General features: G+C 38.1%; 1 pseudogene; it reads left to right on the forward strand.

Annotated features, from left to right (window-relative positions):
- On the forward strand, positions 1-1160 carry LOC138157024 (heat shock cognate 71 kDa protein pseudogene; annotated as a pseudogene).
- Positions 1161-21812: the final 20652 nt, after the last annotated feature.

Consider the following 21812-nt stretch of genomic DNA (forward strand, 5'->3'; position numbering starts at 1 on the left):
ATGAACTTGACCAAGATAAAGAAATTATTGAAGCTTGGAGGTGACACTTTCAATGCCTCCATTCTTAATCTTGAAGATGGCATCTTTGAAGTCAAGTCCACAGCTAGGGACCCCACTTGGGTAGGGAAGATTTTGACAGCTGCATAGTCAACCACTTCATTGCTGAATTCAAGCAAAAACACAAGAAGGACATCAATGAGAACACCAGCTGTCCACCAACTGTGCACCTCTTCTGAACATCCAAAGTATACTCTTTCATCCAGTATCCAGGTCAGTATTGAAATTAACTCCCTTTCTGAAAGTATTGATGTCTATACTTTTATCACCCATGAACAATTTGAAAAACTGAATGATTATTTCATCAGTAGCACAGTGGATCCCATCAAAAAGGCCCTAAGGGATAACAAACTAGTTAAGTCACAGATTCATGACATCCTTTTGGTGGATGGTTCCACTCGTATCCCTAAGATCCAGAAAATTATGCTGGACTTCTTCATTAACAAGGAACTTAAAAAGAGTATCAATCCTGAAGATTCTGTTGCCTATGGTGCAGCTGTCTAGGCTGCCATCTTGTCTGGAGAGAAATCTGAGAATGTTCCTAACTTGCTTTTAGACATCACTCTTCTTTCCTTTGGTATTGAAACTGTTGGTGGAGTTATGACAGTTCTGATCAGATGTAACACCAAGCAGACACGGACCTTTACCATCTACTCAGACAACCAGCCTGGTATGTTTATTCAGGTTACAAAGGTGAGAGAGCAATGACAAAGGATAACAACCTGCTTAGCAAGTTGAAGTTCACAGGAATCCCCTCTGCCCCCAGGGATATTTCTCAGAATGAAGTAACATTTGACATTGACACAAATGGCATCCTTAATGTGTCTGCTGTGGATAAGAACAGAGGCAAGGAGAATAAGATTACCACCACCAATAATAAAAGTCATCTGAGCAAAGAAGACATTGAACCTGTGGTCCAGGTAACTGAGAAATCCAAGGCTAAAAACGAGAAGGCCAGAGACAGGTTGTCTTCCAAGAACTCAGTTGAATCATATGCTTTCAACATGAAGAGGTTTACCAAATACGCCAGAGGAGAGAACATTCTATGTAGCTTTTCAAAAATTGAAGGATGCAAATCTGTAGCCAAAGCAGTAGCAGTTTAAGAGTTAACATTTAAACTACTATGTAAATGTGGACATTCTTAATACTTGAATATTTACAAAGGGAGAAAAGTGAACAACATTGGTCTTTATCATTACTGTAAACAAATGGAAATGCAATTCTTATCCTAACGAATAAAACCATTTTAACTTGGCAAAATTTTCTATAAGAAGAAGAAATGAAGGGGATGGTTTGAGAGAAACCTGGGAAGACTTGCATGAACTGATGCAGAATAAAATGAACAAAGTCGGGAGAACAAGTTATGCAAGGATAATAATATGATAAAGACAAACAACTTTTAAAGAATTAAGAACTCTTATCAGCATAATGATCAATCATGATTCCTGAGGACTAATGATGACACATGCTACCCACTTCCTGATAGAGAAGCTGGACATAGAAAATGCAGAAAATTGGTTTGATTGGATATACACATTTGTAACAAGGGCTTTATTTTTCTTTTGTTTTCAGTTAGGGAGGGATTGAAAAGAGAAGGTGAGGAAGAGTTTTGTTGATTGAAAAAAGTAAAATATAATTTAAAAAGGAATGATGCGATGGTCTATAATGTTATACACTGCAGAAAAGTCAAGGAGGATGAGGACTGAAAGAAAAAAGGCACTTGGAATATACTTGAATATTCCTAATATCTAAAAATTAAGAATATGTGACTTTATTGCTAAAGAGAATACTGTTTACCTTAATAGTATTTTAGATGAGAGATTCAAGGTTATTCTTTGTTGCATTTTTCAATTGTATATAGAAAATGGCATTGATCATTTTCCACTTTATAGCTGTTGGCCTTCAGGAAAGCCTAAAAGGTCTATCATCATCATCATCATCATAATCATCATCATAATCACCAAATGGAAAGGTCCTAAGAAGAAAGGCCTGAATTAAAATCAAATGCCATTTAAAATAAAGCATAGTAGTATACCTGCTAGATAGCCCTAATTTGGTTATAATGTTAACGGAATAATATATCTCAACAGCTTGGTTATTTTGTGTTCCAACATAAGTATTAAAGTTCACAGTACTAAAGATATACAATTGGTTGGGATAAAGTTGGAATAAAAATAATAATAGTAATAACAATAATAATAATAACAGTAATAACAAAATAGTAATTTCTTTGTAGCCCAAGCACCTAGCACCTAGCCTGATACATAGTAACTGCTTGATTAGGGTTTATTGACTGACTGACTGGAATATTACCACAAAATTCCAAAAGTCTTCTTTTCTAAACAGTGAAGGAGCTTTCTCTTTCAATCAGGATCTAATTTTTCTACTACAAACTGTCTTAGTTCCACCCCTCATCACATATAAATTTTAAGCCTTATTCAACCACACGATCATAAGGACAGGAACAAAGCCTACAAGTCATTTACTCCAGTTTCTCACCTAATTCAGGATTTCTTTTATAATAATCTAATTTTTGTAAACTGGTTAAAACGTGGGAAGGGCCTAGGCCTACCCATGGCTAAGGAAGCAGCGCTACAAAGAATGGCTCCTCTCAGAAACTCTAAAGTTGATCTTGACTCAAGGACTATCCTATAGACCTGTATAAAGCCAAGTACAAGCATCTTTCCAGAGGACTGTTGATGTGAACAGCTTCAAGGTTCTAATTACATAGTATAGTGAACTCTATTTATTCAGCAGTAAATTAAAGCAAAACATTCACAGAAATCAAAGTACAGCATTCACAATGTTATAACATAGCAACTTATCACCAACATGGCCACATAGTTTTCACCAAACTGGCCACATAGTTTTAAACAAAGTACATCCATTTAGTAACTCAATCATTTAGTAATTCAATCATTTAGTAAGTCCTTAATTCAATCATCCTTAAGGAGGATCGCCTCCTGTAGCAGCAAGCACCCCAAGCGTCCTCAGGGTTTGCTACCAATACAGGTTCTTGGGTCTGCTTTGATAAAGGAAAGCAACTCAAAATGGGTTAACAAGCTTACTTTAATCAGTCAGACATATATCGTTTACCTTGTTCAGGGGAAAAGGTCAGCACCCCGAACTTCAAAGTATACAGGCAGAATTATCAAGACAGAAACAGATCAAGTAGACAGATTTCAAACTGTCCAACCATTACATCCAGTCAACATCTGGGTTTCAACATCTGGGTTTTTCAAAGCCGGGGGGGGGCTCTGGACAACGGCTTCCCAGAATCCAGATCAAGTCACAGAACACTTCTCAAAGTGAGCCCCCCAAAACAAAGCTACACATCAGGGCTTATATAGCCTTCTCCTGGCTCAGAGAATTGTAACAACCTTCTGGACCCACTGGCCAATCAAGAAGTATCTACTGAAAAACAAGCCTCCCACCCCAGGCTTCAGGTACACTTTAACCTAGGGGCAGGGAAGATCTTCCAAATTTGCATTCCCATTACACCTCCTTAAGGGACACAAAGTACAATCATTCAGTAAGTCCTTAATTCAATAATCCTTAAGGAGGCTTGTCTCTTTAATGGACACAAAGTACAAAGGTCAAAGTTCTCCACCCCTAGGTCATAGTAAATCATAATCTTCTCAGTCAGCATCAGGTACCCAAGAAGAGGTCTTTTCATCTTGACTCAAGACTGGCTCTCAGCTTCCATGGTTCCTCTTCCATGGTCCCAGCTCCAACTGTCACCTGGGTTCAAGGGCAGGCAGCTCCCAGTTCCTTGCCCAGCTCCTTGTCCAGTTCTTTGTCAAGTTCCCATTCCATATTGAAGCTTGCAATGTCCAGTCCACCTCAAGTCCTTCACAGTTCCTGTTTCTGGGAAGACAAAGCTTGACAGAGCCACAATAATAGTCATGCATGTTGCCAGCACCATCATCAATTCACCATCTGCCAGTGAAATCAACACAGACCCACCAACAAGGTCTGAGAACTCAACACAAACCATTAGTACAGAAATCAACACAGACCCACAAACAAGGTCCAAGAAGTCAGCACAAATCATCAGTAAAGTCCCAGAACCTCTAAAACCCTCTTCCAAGACTTCTGTAAATAGACAACCAGAAAATCCTCTTTCAGGGCTTCCAGTAAGGTCCCAGGGCTTCCATAGAAAGTATCACAAACAAACATCAACACAGACAGAAAAGACAAACATTTAGTACTGTGCCGGGATACCACAAGTTTCCTCCTTCTTAACTCTGCCACCACAAGAGTTCTCTTCTCAGTTCTGCTCAGTTCTCAGTTCTTCTCTGTTCTCAGTTCTGCCATCACAAGTTCTGATCTTGATTCTATTCTCTTTAGCCTGGGCCTCTCCTTATATATGATCATTAGCTCTTCTGCTTCCTGTTGCATCAGCAACAGGAGTTCACAAGTTCTATGGTTCATAAGTTGTGAGGTTCACATGTTTTGTTTTTAACAGACTTGATAAAAAATCTCAAAAGAAACTTGAACTGAAACAAGGCGTGAACTACTTCTTTGCTTGCCATTACAACCTGTTCTTCCTTTCCCCCAACTCTCACTCCATATAACAAACTCATTATTATACTGTTCTCTAAATAACTAGCACAGGCAGATAAGTGGCACAGTGCATATAGTCCTGAGCCTGGAATTAGGAAGTCCCTGGGTAAGCCAATTAATCCTGTTTGCCTCAGTTTTCTCATCTATAAAATGAACTGGAGAAAGAAATGGCAAAGCACTCCAGTATCTTTGCCAAGAAAATCCCAAATGGAGTCACAAAAAGTCAAATACAACTGAAAAATTACTGAATAACAAAACAAAAAACAACTAGGACATAAATCTCAACCACACCAAACATCATTCTATCACAATTTGAATGTATAGTCAACATAGGGGCACTCACTGTTGTTGTTGGGCCCACAGAGCCTAGAATCTTACATTTTGCAGCCATTGAAGTTTGTGATCTGGATTCACTCCTAGGGTAAGTCTAAGCTCTTATCATAACTCATTGGCTGATCAAATCCCCTATGCCAGTTACTCTGGGTACAATTTTCCTTTAAACAAAAGTAATGGCTCACAAGTCTAGGGTTTCCCAAAAAGGAAAAGAGTGGTAGTGGGGAAATAACAAAGTACTCAATATGAAATAGTGATATGAATTGCATAAGTGCCACTATTTTATTCCCAAATAGAAAGAAATGCTAGACATCAAAGCATCATAACACATGAATAGAACTAATAGGATTAACAAGCTTCAGTAACCTAAGAGGAGGCTAATATTTAAACTTTATCAGAACATGAAGTGGTTTTCCAGACTGCTAGTCTGGAAATATATTTCTGCTATATTTCACTGCAGCAAGACACTGTCTGATCAAATGGCCAAGCTTAATCTTCTTTCTAGTAGCTGTCTTCCCTCATTCAGAAGTTTTCCCTGTCATCACCCACAAAAGTGGAAAGATTTGTCCCCACCTCTTTTGCAGTCCCTTCAAGTCTTTGGGAACTTATAAAGTCACCACCAGTTCTGAACATATCCATGTGGAAAACTTATTCTAATGAGCACAAAGAGTCAGGGAAAGGCAGCCATAAATCCACTTACTTGAGTCTACACTCCAAGAAGGGAGCAGTATCAGGGTTGCCATGATACTAAAACAGCCACAATATTTATATAGTGCTTACTATGTGCCAGAACTCTGCCAAGCACTTCATAATTATTATGTAACCCTGGGAAGCAAGTGCTATTATTATCATCACCATTTTAAAGATGAGAAAACAGAGGCAAAAGAAGTTGTAACTTTCCCGCAGTCATGCAACCAAGTATCTAAGGCTGGATTTGAATTCAGTTCCTGACTCCAGGCCTGGTGCTCTATTCACTGTGCCACCTAGCTGACCCATCCTGTCCCACCCCTCACCGGAAACACATGTTGCCTGGAGAGCCAAGAGGGGTGAGCTAGAAGCTGTCTTTTTTCCTTTTTTTAAAGGTCCTCTGAGTCATCAATTTTTCTGGCTTAGCAGCCAATCAATCAGGGGACTCTTTGGCATCTCCCATGGCAAGCCCCTCAGCGATGACCTCCAAATCTCCCATGAGGCCATTAGGAACAAGGGACATAATATCTAAGCATACAATACTCTGTGGAATGACACTGCTTCCAAAGGAACTCAAAGCAACTTAGCGTGGCTAGATCAGGAAAAGCTTTATAGGCAGTCAAATGGTGGCTGTTATTTACTACCTGTAAGACCCTAGGTAAGTCATGTATATCTCAGAGCCTCAATTTCCTCTTCTATAAAAAGAGAGTGACATCTGGGGTTCCTAGCTTTAAATCAATGATTCTATAATCTCAGGTTCTCAGCTTTCTCAACTGTAAAATGAGGGGGGAAGAACTAGACAACCTCTAAAATCCATTCCAGTTCTAAATCTCTGAAACTATACAAAGCAGTCATGTATGACATGTTTGTCAAACGTTATTTCTCATTTAAATAAGAAAACAATCATCACCTTCTCTAGCCTGTTTCCATAGGAAGCCAGAAGCAAAAACTGAGTAGGAAGGATCAAGGCAGAATCTATTCATAGTGCAAAGGGAGGGCAGAAGAAGTTATGAGTATAAGCAGGAAATGAAATTCTCTATACTAGCTGCCCCTACCAATCAAAATAGCTCCTCTGCCTCCCAGAGGGTTAAAATGATTCTGATGCCCAGACCTGCATCTCTGCCACCTCATCACACCCTCCGGGAGCTCCTGCCTTATATTTTACATTATCTGTAGGAAAGCATCTTAGAAGATCCATTTAGTCATTATCTCTTGGGAGCAACACAGAGTAATGAGTAGAGCACCGGACTTGTAGTCTAAAAGATGTGAGTTCAAATTCTACCTCAGATTGTGTGTTCTAAGTTGTGTGGTCCTAGGCAAGTCACTTAACTTTTCTAGGCTTCAGTTCTTCACTTGTAAAAATAGTACCCTTTAAGATGTGTTTGTTCATCAATCGACTTCTCCATGCTCTCTCTAGGCTGACTGTACCTTAAATAATACTCTTCTGCTGCTCAATAAAAATCTCAATTTTTGTTGTGGAACAGAACTCTAGTACAAAGCAAAGAAACTGGGAATGGGGGTGATGGGGTGCTTGGGTGCCTGTGCTTGAACCTTTTCCAAAATCACATTTCTCCCTAGCCTCAAAACACTGTCTCAGGCAGTTTCCCTCCAGCCAAGAGCAGTATGCCCTAGCAAAATACTTATCTCTCTTTCTGATACAATAGCCACCTGCACCTATAGAATTTAGTAGTTTGAACCAGCTGTGTACTGGCTGACCTGTCTGTGTACTGGGTCATAAAGATCTTTACTAATCACTGACCTATCCTATGTATCCTAGACTTAGCCATATGTAATAATCCCTTAAATTTATCTTGTCTAACAAGACATTGATGGGGGCAGCCTAGGTATTTCTCAGTCAGCCCTGATCACTTAGTTTCAGGCCTAAAACCACACCTCTCTGTAGCCTTCTACCCCCCGGCCCGGGCTATTTCTCAATGAACTCTGGGTAAAATATCTGCACAGTAGATATTAATAGTGCATATTCCTTTAAGAACTGACCACTCCTTAACCACTCTCTAATCCCGCCCTGACTCACCTAGTTAGCATATTTGGCACATGTTTTACTATAGTTTATCCTACATAAACTTTAACTGTATCCCTCTAAGATTGCAGGTTCCCTAAGGACTCTTGCCCACTGTATAGCATAATAATAATTACTGCCACCTTGATAATTTTGCCACCTTGACTTAAAGAATGCTTGAGTCTGCGAATTTATTCCAGGCAACCTTTCCCTGGGAGCTTTGGTCTTGGGATCCCTGTATCCCTGGGGGTTTCTCCCTCAACATTTCTGGTCCCTCATCAGGAGGAGGAGGAGGAAAGGGTGGAACAAAATGTAAAGGGATATGAGCAGAGCTTCCTTGTTTCTAGTCCATGGCATGTGCTGACCGAGTGTTTGGGGGCTTTCAGATGAGAAGCCCCTGGTTGCTTCCAGCAGGAAACATGTGACTCAGCTTTGAAGGACTTGGATAGTTGGTGAATGACAAAATAATTCTCTCATTGGCCCCTGAGCAGGAAGAACAGTCAACTAAGCCTGTCTTTAAAAGGGAGCAAGCCACTCTTTTTTTTAATTTAATTTTTCTTTTTTTTAATATTTATTTATTAATTTGTTTGTTTCCTTTTAATTTACAGGATTCAATTCCACAATTCCTTGAATTTCACATTTGTCCAACTCCCTCCCTTTTCCCCCCATGGCGGCTTATAGTCAAGTATAGGATCTGTAAATACTTTCACATTATACATTGGTCAGGTTATAAGGACGGATTATACCAGCTGGAATGAAAAATGGTAAAGAGGACATAGAACCAAATAAGAGAACGAAAAAGATCAGGTATTTTGCTTCCACCTGGATATAAACTTAGTTCTTTCTAGTTCTTTCTCTGGATGCACATTTTTCTCTCCATCATGCGTCTTTTGGGATTGACTTATATCACTGCATTGCTGAGAAGAGTCCACTCTATCAAAGTTGGTCATCACACATATGTTGTGTCTGTAATTGTGTACAAATTTCTCCTGGTTCTATTCTTCTCACTCAGCATCAGTTCTTTTAAACCTCTCCAGGTAAATATGAAGACTGCCTGCTCCTCATTTCTTATAGCACAATAGTATTCCATAACATGCATATACCACAACTTGTTCAGCCATTCCCCAATTGATGGGCACCCCCTTAATTTCCAATTCTTTGCCACCACAAAAAGAGCTGCTATAAACATTTTTGTACATATGGGTCTTTCTCCCATTTCTATGATATCTTTGGGATATAACACTAGGAGTGGTATTGCTGGATCAAAGGGTATTAAAATATTTATAGCCCTTTGGGCATAATTCCAGATTGCTCTCCAGAAAGGCTGGATCAGTTCACAACTCCACCAACAATGCATTAGTGTTCCAGTTTGCCCACATCCTCTCCAGCATTTGTCATTTTCCTGTTTTGTCATCTTAGCCAATCGGACTGGTGAGATGTGGTACCTCAGAGTTGTTTTGATTTGCATTTCTTTAATCAATAGTGAATTAGAGCATTTCTTCATGTGCTTATAGATATCTTTAATTTCTTTCTCTGAAAACTGCCTGTTCATATCATTTGACCATTTATCAATTGGGGAATGACTTGTATTCTTATAAATTTGACTCAATTCTCTGCATATTTTAGAAATGAGTCCTTTGTCAGAGACACAGGTTGTAAAGATTCTTTCCCAATTTCCCACCTCCCTCTTAATCTTGGTTACATTGGCTTTGTTTGTACAGAAACTTTTCAATTTCATGTAGTCAAAATTATCCATTTTACATTTTATAATGTTCTCTAATTCTTGTTTAGTCATAAAGTCTTTCCCTCTCCACAAGTCTGATAGGTAAACTGTTCCTTGTTTTAGGAGACTGCTTACTGTATCAACCTTTATACCTAGATCATGAACCGATTTAGACTTAATTTTGGTATATTGTGTTAGATAATGGTCTATGCCCATTTTCTGTCATACTATATTCCAGTTTTCCCAGCAGTTTTTGTCAAATAGTGAGTTCTTATCCCAAAAACCAGGGTCTGGAGGTTTATCAAACAATACATTACTATAGTCATTGGCTTCTGAATCTCGTGTGCCTAATCTATTCCATTGATCCATTCTTGTATTCCTCAGCCAGTATCAAGTAGTTTTGATGACTGCTGCTTTATAGTACAGATTGAAATCTGGTAAAGCTAGTCCACCTTCCCTAGCATTTCTTTTCATTAATTCCCTTGATATTCTGGACCGTTTATTCTTCCAAATGAATTTTGTTACTATTTTTTCTAGCTCTATAAAGTAGTTTTTTTTGTAAATTAATTGGTATGGCACTAAATATATAATTAATTAAATTATATTTAGGTAAAATTGTCATTTTTATTATATTAGCTCGACCCAGCCATGAGCAATTGATATTTTTCCAATTAGTTAGATCTGACTTTATTTGTGTGAAAAGTGTTTTGTAGTTATGATCATACAGATCCTGGGTTTGTTTTGGCAGGTAGATTCCTAAATATTTTATAATGTCTGCAGTAACTTTAAATGGGATTTCTCTTTCTATTTCTTGCTGTTGAATTTCATTAGAAATATATAGGAATGCCGAGGATTTATGTGGGTTTATTTTATATCCTGCAACTTTGCCAAATTTATTTATTGTCTCAAGCAGTTTTTACTTGATTCTCTGGGATTCTCTAAGTATATCATCATATCAACTGCAAAGAGTGATAGCTTGGTCTCTTCTTTGCCTAACTTGATTCCTTTGATTTCTTTTTCTTCTCTAATTGCTACTGCTAACATTTCTAGTACCAGATTGAATAAGAGTGGTGATAGTGGACACCCTTGTTTCACCCCTGATCTTATGGGAAATGCTTCTAGCTTCTCCCCATTACATATAATACTTGCTGATGGTTTTAAATAGATGCTACCTATTATTTTAAGGAAGGCTCCATTCATTCCTATACTTTCTAATGTTTTTAATAGGAATGGATGTTGTATTTTGTCAAAAGCCTTTTCTGCATCTATTGAGATGATCTTGTGGTTTCTGCTAGTTTTATTGTTGATATGATCAATTATACTGATGGTTTTCCTAATATTAAACCATCCTTGCATTCCTGGAATAAATCCTACCTGATCAAAGTGTATTATTCTTGAGATAAGTTGCTGTAGTCTTTTTGCTAGTATTTTATTTAGAATTTTTGCATCTATATTCATGAGGGAGATTGGTCTATAATTTTCTTTCTCTGTTTTATCTCTTCCTGATTTAGGTATCAGTACCATATTTGTGTCATAAAAAGAATTTGGTATGACTCCTTCACTAATTTTGCCAAATAGTTTGTAGAGTATTGGAATCAATTGTTCTTTAAATGTTTGATAGAATTCACTAGTGAATCAATCTGGCCCTAGAGATTTTTTCCTAGGGAGGTGACTGATGGCTTGTTCAATTTCTTTTTCTGAGATGGGATTATTTAAGTAATTTACTTCCTCTTCAATTAATCTGGGCAGCTTGTATGTTTGCAAATATTCATCCATTTCCCTAAGATTGTCAAATTTATGTGCATACAATTGGGAGAAATAATTCCTGATTATTGTTTTGATTTCCTCTTCATTGGAGGTAAATTCACCCTTTTCATTTTTGATACTCATAATTTGGTTTTATTTTTTCTTTTTTTTTTTTTATCATATTGACTAAGGGTCTATCAATTGTGTTGGTTTTTTCATAAAACCAGCACTTGGTTTTATTTATTAGTTCAATAGTTTCCTTAATTTCAATTTTATTAATCTCTCCTTTTGTCTTCAATATTTCTAATTTAGTATTTAATTGGGGATTTTGAATTTGTTCTTTTTCTAGGTATTTTAATTGCATGCCCAATTCGTTGAGCTCCCTTTTCTCTAATTTAATCACGTATGCACTCAGGGATATAAAACTTCCCCTAAGAACTGCCTTTAATGCATCCCACAGATTTTGGTATGTTGTGTCATTATTATCATTCTCTTGAATGAAATTACTGATTGTTTCTATAATTTCTTGTTTGACCCACTCATTCTTTAGGATTAAATTGTTTAATTTCCAATTAGTTTTTAGTCTGTCTTTCCCTGGCCCTTTATTGAATATAATTTTTATTGCATCATGATCTGAGAAGGATGCATTTAATATTTCTGCCTTACTGCATAGAATTGTGAGGTTTTTATGCCCTAGAACATGGTCAATTTTTGAGTATGTGCCATGAGCCACTGAGAAGAAAGTATATTCCTTTTTATCCCCATTCAGTTTTCTCCAGAGATCTATCATACCTATCCTCTCTAAAATCCTGTTCACCTCCTTAACTTCTTTCTTGTTTATTTTGAGGTTGGATTTATCAAGTTCAGATAGGGGGAGATTAAGGTCTCCCACTAGTATAGTTTTGCTATCTATTTCTTCCTCTAATTCTTTTACCTTCACCTCTAGGAATTTGGATGCTACACCACTTGGTGCATATATGTTAAGTAGTGATATTGCTTCATTCTAGATGGTGCCTTTTAACAGGATATAGTTTCCTTCCTTATCTCTTTTAATTAGGTCAATTTTTGCATTTGCTTTATCTGAGATAAGGATTGCTACCCCTGCTTTTTTTACTTTAGCTGAGGCATGATATATTTTATTCCAACCTTTTACCTTTACCTTGTGTGTATCCCTCTGTTTCAGATGTGTTTCTTGTAAACAGCATATTGTAGGATTATGATTTCTAATCCATTCTGCTATCCGTCTCCGTTTTATGGGAGAGTTCATTCCATTCACATTTACAGTTATGATTATCTGTTTCTTTCCCCCCATCCTATTCCTGCCCCTGTTAATGTTCATATTTTCCCTCCCTTCTCCCTTCCCCCCCTTAATAGTTTTCCTTTTGACCACCGCCTCCCTCAGTGTTCCCTTTTCGGCCCCCCTCCCTTTTCCTCCCCTTTCCCCTTACTACTTCCCTCCCTACAAACCACTCCCACCCCCCTTTCATAACCCTTTCTCTCTCCTACTGCCTGTAGGATATTGTTATACTTAATGAAGGATGCTATTTCTTCTTCGCATCAAGAGTGACCAGAACAAATCTCATGCAAAGCTCCTCTCCCTCCCCTCTTTCCCTCTAAAATGATACTTTTTGCGTTTCTTCTCCATAGATTCCTATGCTTAACTGGTTATTATTTCCTCCTTGTACCAGAACCAATGAGGGAAAAGCTCATATGCTTCCCAACTCCCTCCCTTTTTTTCCTCTGCTATACAGTTTTTATGCCTCTATGAGTGACATAATTTACCCTTTTCCACTTCAACCATTCCCTTTCTTCCATTGCAGTCCCTTTGTAGCCCTTAACAAGATTTTTTTTTAATCATCATTTTGTGTATTTTATAGTCATACCCTCTACTAATCTATAACCAGTTTGCTCTTATCAAATAGCAGGGTGTGTGTGTGTGTTCTCCTTGTTTACCTTTCTAAGTCACTGTTGCATCTCGTAATTGGAGGTTGAATTTTCCATTGAGTTCTGGCTTTTTTATCAAGAAGGTGTGGAACTCTGTTATATCATTGAATTACCATCTCTTTGCCTGGAAGAATATGCTCAGTCTCACTGGGTATGTGATCCTTGGTTGTAACCCGAGCTCTTTTGCCTTCCAGAAAATTGTATTCCACTGCCTCTGATCTTTCAGTGTAGAGGCTGACAAATCCTGTGCAATCCTCACTGTGGATCCTCAATATTTAAATTGTTTCTTTCTGGCTGCTTGAAGTATTTTCTCTTTTATCTGGTAGTTCTGGAGTTTGGCCACAACATTTCGAGGATTTTTCAGTTTGGGATCTCTTACAGCAGGTGTCCGGTGGATTCTCTCGATTTCTATTTTCCCCTCAGGTTCTAGTATCTCAGGGCAGTTTTCCTTAACTAGCTCTTGGAGAATGTTGTCCAGGCTCATTTTTTCATCATAATTTTCTGGTAGGCCTATGATTCTCAGATTATCTCTCCTGGATCTGTTTTCCAGGTCAGTTATTTTTTCTTTGAGGTATTTTACTTCTTTTTCTAATTTTTCATTCTTGTTGTTTTGCTTGGCTAATTCTTGGTTCCTCATAGAGTTATTTGTTTCCATTTGGTTAATTTTGGTTTTTAGCAAATCATTTTCCTTGGTTAATTTTTGAAGCTCCTTTTCCATATCATACACTTTTCTTTTTAGAGAGATGTTTTCCTCATTATAATGTTTTTCTAATTCTGCTATTTTCGTTTTGAGAGAATTATTCATTTTGTCTTCTATCTCTCTCATTTTGTTTTCAAAGTTCCTTTTGATCTCATCTAGGAGAGCCTTCTGTGCTTGGGACCCATTCCGTGTTGAAGTTTCAGCTTTGGGTGTGGAGTCCACATTGTCTCCCTCTGAGGTTGGTTCCTCCCTCTGAGGAAAGTAGGACTCCAGAGTCTTTGTCTTTGTGGTCTGCTTTCTACCCATTTTGAGGCAGGGTCCTAGCTATGCCCTTCCTCTAGGATCCCAAGCCTTTACTGTAGAGGGTTTTGCCCTAGGCAAGAGTTACTATGTTTTCAGGGTCAGAGGGGGGGTTTAGAGCAAGTGGGATTCACTCTGTCATCCTCATCTTTGGAGGTCCTGAAAGGGGCTTTTTAAAAAAAATTTCTGGGCTATGAAGTGGTAGCCCCAGGAATGTTTGCTGTCCAGGGCAGGAGCCCCTGTATTTGCTTCTTACCTTGCTCTTTCCAGTCCCAGCCCTTTGGTGATAGGCCTGGTAGTGGACTTTGTGGTTGGTGGGAAGACTTGCCCTCCGAGTTGATCAGGCCTCTTCCCGGCCTGCATCTGCCACGCCACGCCTTCCCGGCCTGCGTCTGCCACGCCACGCCGGAGCAAGCCACTCTTGGCTGGTTTCTCTCTTTCTGCCAGTCAAGCCTGGGAATACCCTGTGCACCTCTCTAACATGCCGACTACTTCATGTGACGTCCACAGCAAGTAGAGGAGCTTCAGGTTGGGTCTCTTTTGATTTGTGTGACTTTGCTTGACTTTAAGTGATAAACCATAATTCTCAAGATAAACCTGCACAGGCTTGGAAGTGGCCTTATGGGTATGAGAGGTCCATACTTCCTAAATCCTTTAGTCACTGAGAGATTCTTGGAGAAGACAGACCATCAATAGACAGAAGAGCCTCAATCTCTGACCCAACTTGTCAAAAGGAATAGTTTAGATGATGCAGAGTCAATCAACATGGGACAAAGAATGCTCTGGGGTTAGCATTTCTTGGTGTAGGGGAAGTAAGTACCTGTCTCATACCTGATTTATATTGTACCTTTACCTTTCCACTCCCCCTAATTTGGGAAGACCCTAGAAGTGATACTAACCCAAGTTTTAAATAAATGTTCCTACAGAGCTCCACAGTAGGGGTGCAATGAGTCAAAGACTTTGAGAAAAGGAGTCCGATCCTTATTTTAATTGGTCGAACTACCCTGTGACTGAACCAGGTTGCCCTCTCACACAGGTCCAGGGAAAATTATTAGTAGTAATAGTAATAGTAGTAGAAAGGGAGAGGGTATAGTACACCATAGCCCCATAGACCCAGCAGTGGTTTTAACTGTTATATAAGAATAGCACAGCGAGTAAGAGCACCAGCTCCAGTGTCAGGATGACCTGGGGATCAAATCCGGGCTCAGATATTTAGCCCTACACCCAGAAATAACTGGCCATGTAACCTTGAGCAAGTTACTTAACCCCGATTGCTTAAAAAAAAAAAAAAGAATAGACCCAGAAGAGAAAATAACAATCTCTTCATAAATAAGGACCAAGACAATACCTCTTAAAGCACTGACCTCTATAGAAGTCATTTTTAACAGTATCTGCAGAGAGATACAATGTTCTTATTTATTATATCAGGCAATGACCTCCTAATTATTCTCCTTACATCTGGCTTTACTCCTCTTCAATTCATCCTCCACATAGGTAATGAATTTAGATTTCTAAAGCAAAGGCATGATCATGTCATTTTCCTACTCAAAAAGGTTTTGTGGTTTCCTATTGCATCTACTCAGGGCAGCTAGGTGGTGCAACAGATAGAGTATCAAGCCTGGAATAAGAAAAATTTAACTTCCTGAGTTCAAATCTGGCCTCAGACTAGTTGTGTGACTCTGGGCAAATCACTTCACCCTGTTTGCCTCAGTTTCCTCATCTGTAAAATAGGCTGGAGAAAGAATGACAAACTACACCAGTGTATTTTCCAAAAAAAACCCAAATGGGATAAAGGAGTCAGACCTGATTGAAATGACTGAACAACAAAAATTTCCACTAAGTCCAAGCTAAAATATAACTCCTTGGATGACTTCAACCTATCTTTCCCAGCTCACCTCACATTACTGCCCTTCGTGCACTCTGGTCCAATCAAACTGGCCTATTTACTATTCCCTGTGTACAAGCAATCCATCACCCCCCCTCCATGCCTTTGCAAATCACAAGAGCTGTCCTCTATGCTTGGGAAGGCTCTCCCTCACCTCTCCTTTTGAAATCCCTCACTCCCTTCAAGACTTGTCTCAAAAGCTGTGTCCTACAGGAGGACCTTTCCTGCTGATTTCTGGTGGTTCCTTCCTCCTGAAATTATCTGGATTTATTCTATGTAGATGTTCTTTATTTATGTTGTACATGTTATATCCTCTCATTTGAATGGAAGTTTGAGGATAAAGATTTTTTTTTGTCTTTGCATCCTTAGAGCCTAGCACAGGTCCTGACACACAGTCAAAGCTTACTAAATGCTTATTAATTGACTAAATTGACTTTGGCATAGGATCTCAAAGTGCTCTTTAAACTTATTATTTTATAGAAAATTCATGAGAATCAAGACTGCAGAGCAGCAGTTCTTAGCCTAGGATCCATGAATTATTTTTTAAAACATTATAACTACATTTCAGTATAATTGGAAATTGATATCTTTCAAGTATTATTAATATTTCAGTATAATTTCAGTATACCATAAAATAATTCAGTATAATCCCTTCTATATATTTTAGGTTATGAATTTCAAAACATTATTCTGCAAGAAGGTCCCATATGTTTCACCAGATGGCCAGAGAGGCCCATGATTGGGGAAAGGGAGGGAGGTTAAGAGTTCATTCTCTCTTTTCCAAAGTCCAGTTTTTCTATTTATTTCCAGTAGACTATGAGATCATTAGATTCACCACTCTCCCCTCCATAACCTCAGAGGACAAAATGGAATGAGGAAGACGAATGACCTTTATAAGTAACTGCTTGTACCAAGTACATTCAGCAGTTTATTTATTCAGTTCAGTTCTGCTTGATGTCACTGCTCTGACATCAGCAATTAGGTCAGTGCATTATGATATATGAGTGATAGAATAATACTCTTTACGGCCTGATCTGCCCTTTGTTTCCTGATATAGTTTATTACTTGTCATATGGACATGAACAGATCACCCTAAGGAAATGAGAAAAGAGTTAAGAATTACTTGAAAATTAACTGACCTGCCAATAGAGGAAGTCCAGAAGGATCCAGTCTCATTCCTATGTGAGTGATACTTCTAGAAAAACTAACCTTGCTATGAATATTTTTGGGGGAAAGATCATAGATTCAGGACTGGAAGGAGATGGTTTTTTGCTTAACTTAGCTCTGATAATTCATGGGCTATTTATTTTCTTAACGTTTCTTTTCATTCTAACTACATAAGAACAAATAGATATAGGGAGAGGAGGAGGAATGAACTGTTTGCCACTTGTTACCAGATTTAATAAAAGAAAGGGAGCTTGAGACTAAGAAAAAAAAAAAGCTAAACCAAGTTTTGGGGGTCATTTATGGATTTAAATTTTCTAAGCTCTTGCCATAGTATATGCTATAGGACATGTGTAATAAAGAGCTGGTTTATAAAGAGAAGATTATTTTTTCTAAATGATTCAAGAATGTGCCTGGAAAGTAAAGCATTCTATCTTTCTTTTCTGAAGTTTTAATGATACCTTTTGCTATCACATGTTGATCATTTCTGGATATATTACCGTTCTTCTTACCCCTTGTGTCCCAGACCACAATAGCCTGACATTTACCAAGTCTGACAATATATACAACATATCAGCCCTCATAGTCCCCTTTCTGAATGCCAAGAAGGAGGAGGTAAGTTTCATTATCTGTTCTAGATCATGACTGTGTTGCTGTTGTTTTGTGGGGGTTTTTTTTGTTCAGAATTCAACTTTTTCATTAATACATGGTCAATGATTTTCTCATTCCCTGTATCAGTTAATACGAATCTTCCCATATTTCTCTGAATTCCTCATATTGACCATTTTTTACTGCACAACAATATTTCATTTCATTCACACATAACAGTTTATTTACATTCCCATAACTAATGGCCACTTACTTTGTGCCTTTCAGACCTTTCTTTTCAGTACTTAAAGGTCTTCCAACCTGGACTACATGGGACAAGTGGCCTCAAAAAGTCCACTTCAGAGGTAGAGGCAGAAACAAAAGTCTGAAATTAGGACAACTCAGCTTCTCTCTTTTTAAAATGAGTATTTGTAAAATACTTTTTACATTTGTAAAATGTAAATACTTATTTTACATTTGTAAAAATGTCCTAATATTCATAGAGAAAAGAAGATTCTATGTCTACATAATTGTATTGCATCTTATTTAAAATATTCTGTAAAGAATTGTAGCATTAACACTGGTGAATACAGCTAAATTTTTTAGATACACAGAGGATTCTCATTACAGTGTAGGCTGTTCCCTAAAGCTACCATCTGAGTGGAGTCTAGATAACACATTTGCTCCCAACAATTTCAAAACACCTCTTCTCCATGGAATGGAAATTAAATACACCCACAGTGGTCACAACTTTGAACTATGTCCCCAATCCAAAAAATGTTACAAATATTATGAAAGTCCTTTCTAGTGACATGCAAAGCTTGAATACCCTATTATATACCTTTCTGTGTAAAATACATTGCCATTATCATGTTTGGTTTGATCAAAAAGAGTAATTTCCTTTCTCCTTTTTAAGTACCACCATGATTTTTTATTATTATATTTCTTGTCAGTGATTTAGTATGGAGATTCTCTATGTTTTTCTTTATTTAAAGTAACCAATAAAAACAGGACAAAATCAAGAAAAGATGGAGGGGGAATCTTCTTTGTATTGTCTTTTCAAAATTTTTAAAATAAGTAAACTTATTTATTTTTAGTTTACAACATTCAGTTTCACAAGCTTTTGAGTTCCAAATTTTCTCCCTCTTCCTCTCATCCCCCTCACCCAAGACAGCATGCAATCTGATAGGTTCTACATATAACTTCACATTAAACATATTTTCACTTTAGTCATGTCGTAAAGAAAAATGATAACCAATGGATCAAACCATGAGAAAGAATAAAACCAAAAAGAAAAGAGAGAGCAAATAGTTTGTTTCAATTTGCATTCAGGCTCTGTAATTCTTTTGGTGGATGCAGATAGCCTTTTCTAACATGAATCTTTTGGAGTTGTCTTGGAACCTTGTATTGCAGAGAAGAGTCAAGTCTATCAAAGTTAGCCATCATAGACACAATGTGTCTGCAATTGTGTACAGTGATCTCTTAGTTCTGTTCCCCTCACTTGGCATCAGTTCATATAAGTCTTTCCAGGTTATTCTGAAGTCCATCTGCTCATCATTTCTTATAACACAATAGTATACCATTACATTCATATACCACAACTTATTCAGCCATTCCCCAATTGGTGGACATCCCTTTGATTTCCAATTCTTTGCCACCACAAAAAGAGTTCCTATGAATATTTTTGTACATATGGGTCCTTTTCCCATTTGTATGATCTCTTTGGGATACAACCCTAGAAGTGGTATTGCTGGTTCAAAGGGTATGCACATTTTTATAGTCCTTTGGGCATAGTTCCAGATTGTTCTCCAGAATGGTTAATCAGTTCACAACCCCACCAACATGTACTGTCTTTTTTTTCAAGTTAGATTTCTACACTTAACAAAGTATGTTATTCCCTCCTTGAACCAAATCTGATGAGAGTAAATCTCAAACAATGCTCTTCTCCCTTCCTTCTCTCCCACTACTATAATATGTTCTTGTGCCTCTTCATGTGATGTAATTTACCCTTTTCTACCTCCTCCTTTCCTCTTCCCTCCTTACAATCCCTTTGCACACCTTAATTAGGTTTTTTATCATAACTTCAGTTAATTTATACCCACACCCTATACATGTATATATACATATATATCCCTTTTAAATATAATAAATATACAATTCTCAAGATTAACAGGTATCATCCTCCCATATAAGGATGTAAACAGTTTGCTCTTATTGAATAGCAAGGGTTTTGTTGTTGTTAATTTTTCATGTTTACCTTTTTATGTCTCTCTTAAGTCCTGTATTTGAAGATCAAATTTTCCATTGAGTTCTGGCCTTTTCACCAGGAAGATCTGGAAGGCCCTTATTTCACTGAATGTCCATCTCCTTTCCTGAAAGATTATGCTCAATTTTGTTGGGTAGTTGATCTTTGGTTGTAGTCCAAGCTCCTTTTCCTTATGATAAATCATATTCCAATCCCTCCAATCTTTTAATGTAGAAGCTGCAAGGTCCTGTGTGATCCTTACTGTAGTTATGTGAGATTTGAAATGTTTCAATTTCAATTTCAATGCTTGCAGCATTTTTTCCTTGACCTGGTAAATCTGGAATTTGGCAACAATATTCCTTGGTGTTTGTTTTTATTTTTGTTTTTAAAGCAATTGGGGTTAAGTAACTTGCCTAAGGTTACACAGCCAGTTATTTTGTGTGGGTGTTAAGTATCTGGGGCTGGAACCAATCCCGGTTCCTCCCGACTCCGGGGCTGGAGCTCTTACTTACTGCGCCACCTAGCTGCCCCATCCTTGGTGTTTTTAATTTGGAATCTCTTTCAGAGGGTGATTGAGGGATTCTTTTGATAACTATTTTACCCTTTGGTTCTAGGATCCCAGGGCAGTTTTCCTTGATGATATCTTGGAAAATACTGTCCAGGCTCTTTTTTTTTCATGATGGCTTTCTGGTAAAACAATAATTCTTCGATTCTCTCTCCTGGATCTATTTTCCAGGTTAGTTATTTTTCCAAGGAGATATTTTACATTTTCTTGTATTTTTTCATTCTTTAGATTTTGTTTGACTGATTCTTGATGCCTTATTAGTTTCAACTTGTTTAATAATAATTAAATGAATTGTTTTCTTCAGTTAGTTTTTTCTACCTCCTTTTCCATTTGGCTAATTTTTGCTTTTAAGCATTTATTTTCTCCAGTTAGGTTTTGTTACCTCCTTTTCCATTTGGCCAATTGTACTTTTTAAGGACTTGTTCTTTTCAGTGAAATTTTTTTTTCCATTTTGCCAATTGTATTTAAAAAATAATTGTTTGATTTTTCTTCTACCTTTTGAGATAATTTGGCTTTTAAAATCCTTCTTGAGCTCTTCCAAGAATACTTTTTGGGCTTGAGACCAGTTCATATTTCCTTCTAGGCTTTAGATGTGGGTGTAGTGTCAATGCTGTCCTCTTCTGAGGTCACATTTTGCTCATTCCTATCTCTATAGTAGGATTCAATGGTCTTTGTTTTCCCAATTTGCTTTTTTCCCATTGTGATTGACTAATTTCCTGGTTTTTAAAGTGAATCTCTGCTTCTAGGACACAGGGGAGTTCTGAGCCATGCTTCTTGTCCTGGGATCTAAGGTCCTGGTGTATGTTCCGTGGCCTCTGGTTCTGTCAATTAAAGACTATATAATGCTGCAGATCACCTGGTGCTGAGCTGGATCTGGCTGGTGTGTGATGAGGCCTAGGACCAAGTCTTTCTGCACTTCCCTGGGGTTATACTGAAGCTGGGAGGGGGGGAAGTGGGGGAAGGGGGGTGGTCGCTTCAGATCTCCATCTCCCCAGCCTTCGGCTAGAACTCAGGCAGGCTCAGCCACTGGTGGACAGCTCCACACTGGTGTCTGCCAATTCCCCTGGTTGTGTGAAGACACTCCTGAAGTCCTGGTGTTAGCACTTGCAGACTCCACCCCTCTGGGGCTCAGGATCTCCCACTGGTCTGCTGTGGTGGGGTCTATTGGGATGTATCCTGTCCTGCACTGGTCCCCTTCAGCCACAGCAAGAAGGACCCTTAGTGTCAATCCCCCAGTCTCCTGCTGGTTCCACTATTTCAGGATTTTTCCTGGGGCAATATTCTCTGGG

Source organism: Petaurus breviceps, unplaced genomic scaffold, assembly GCF_028583685.1.
Source record: "Petaurus breviceps papuanus isolate PSGF00001 unplaced genomic scaffold, PetGlider_PUasm1.0 166, whole genome shotgun sequence".
NCBI lineage: Eukaryota > Metazoa > Chordata > Mammalia > Diprotodontia > Petauridae > Petaurus > Petaurus breviceps.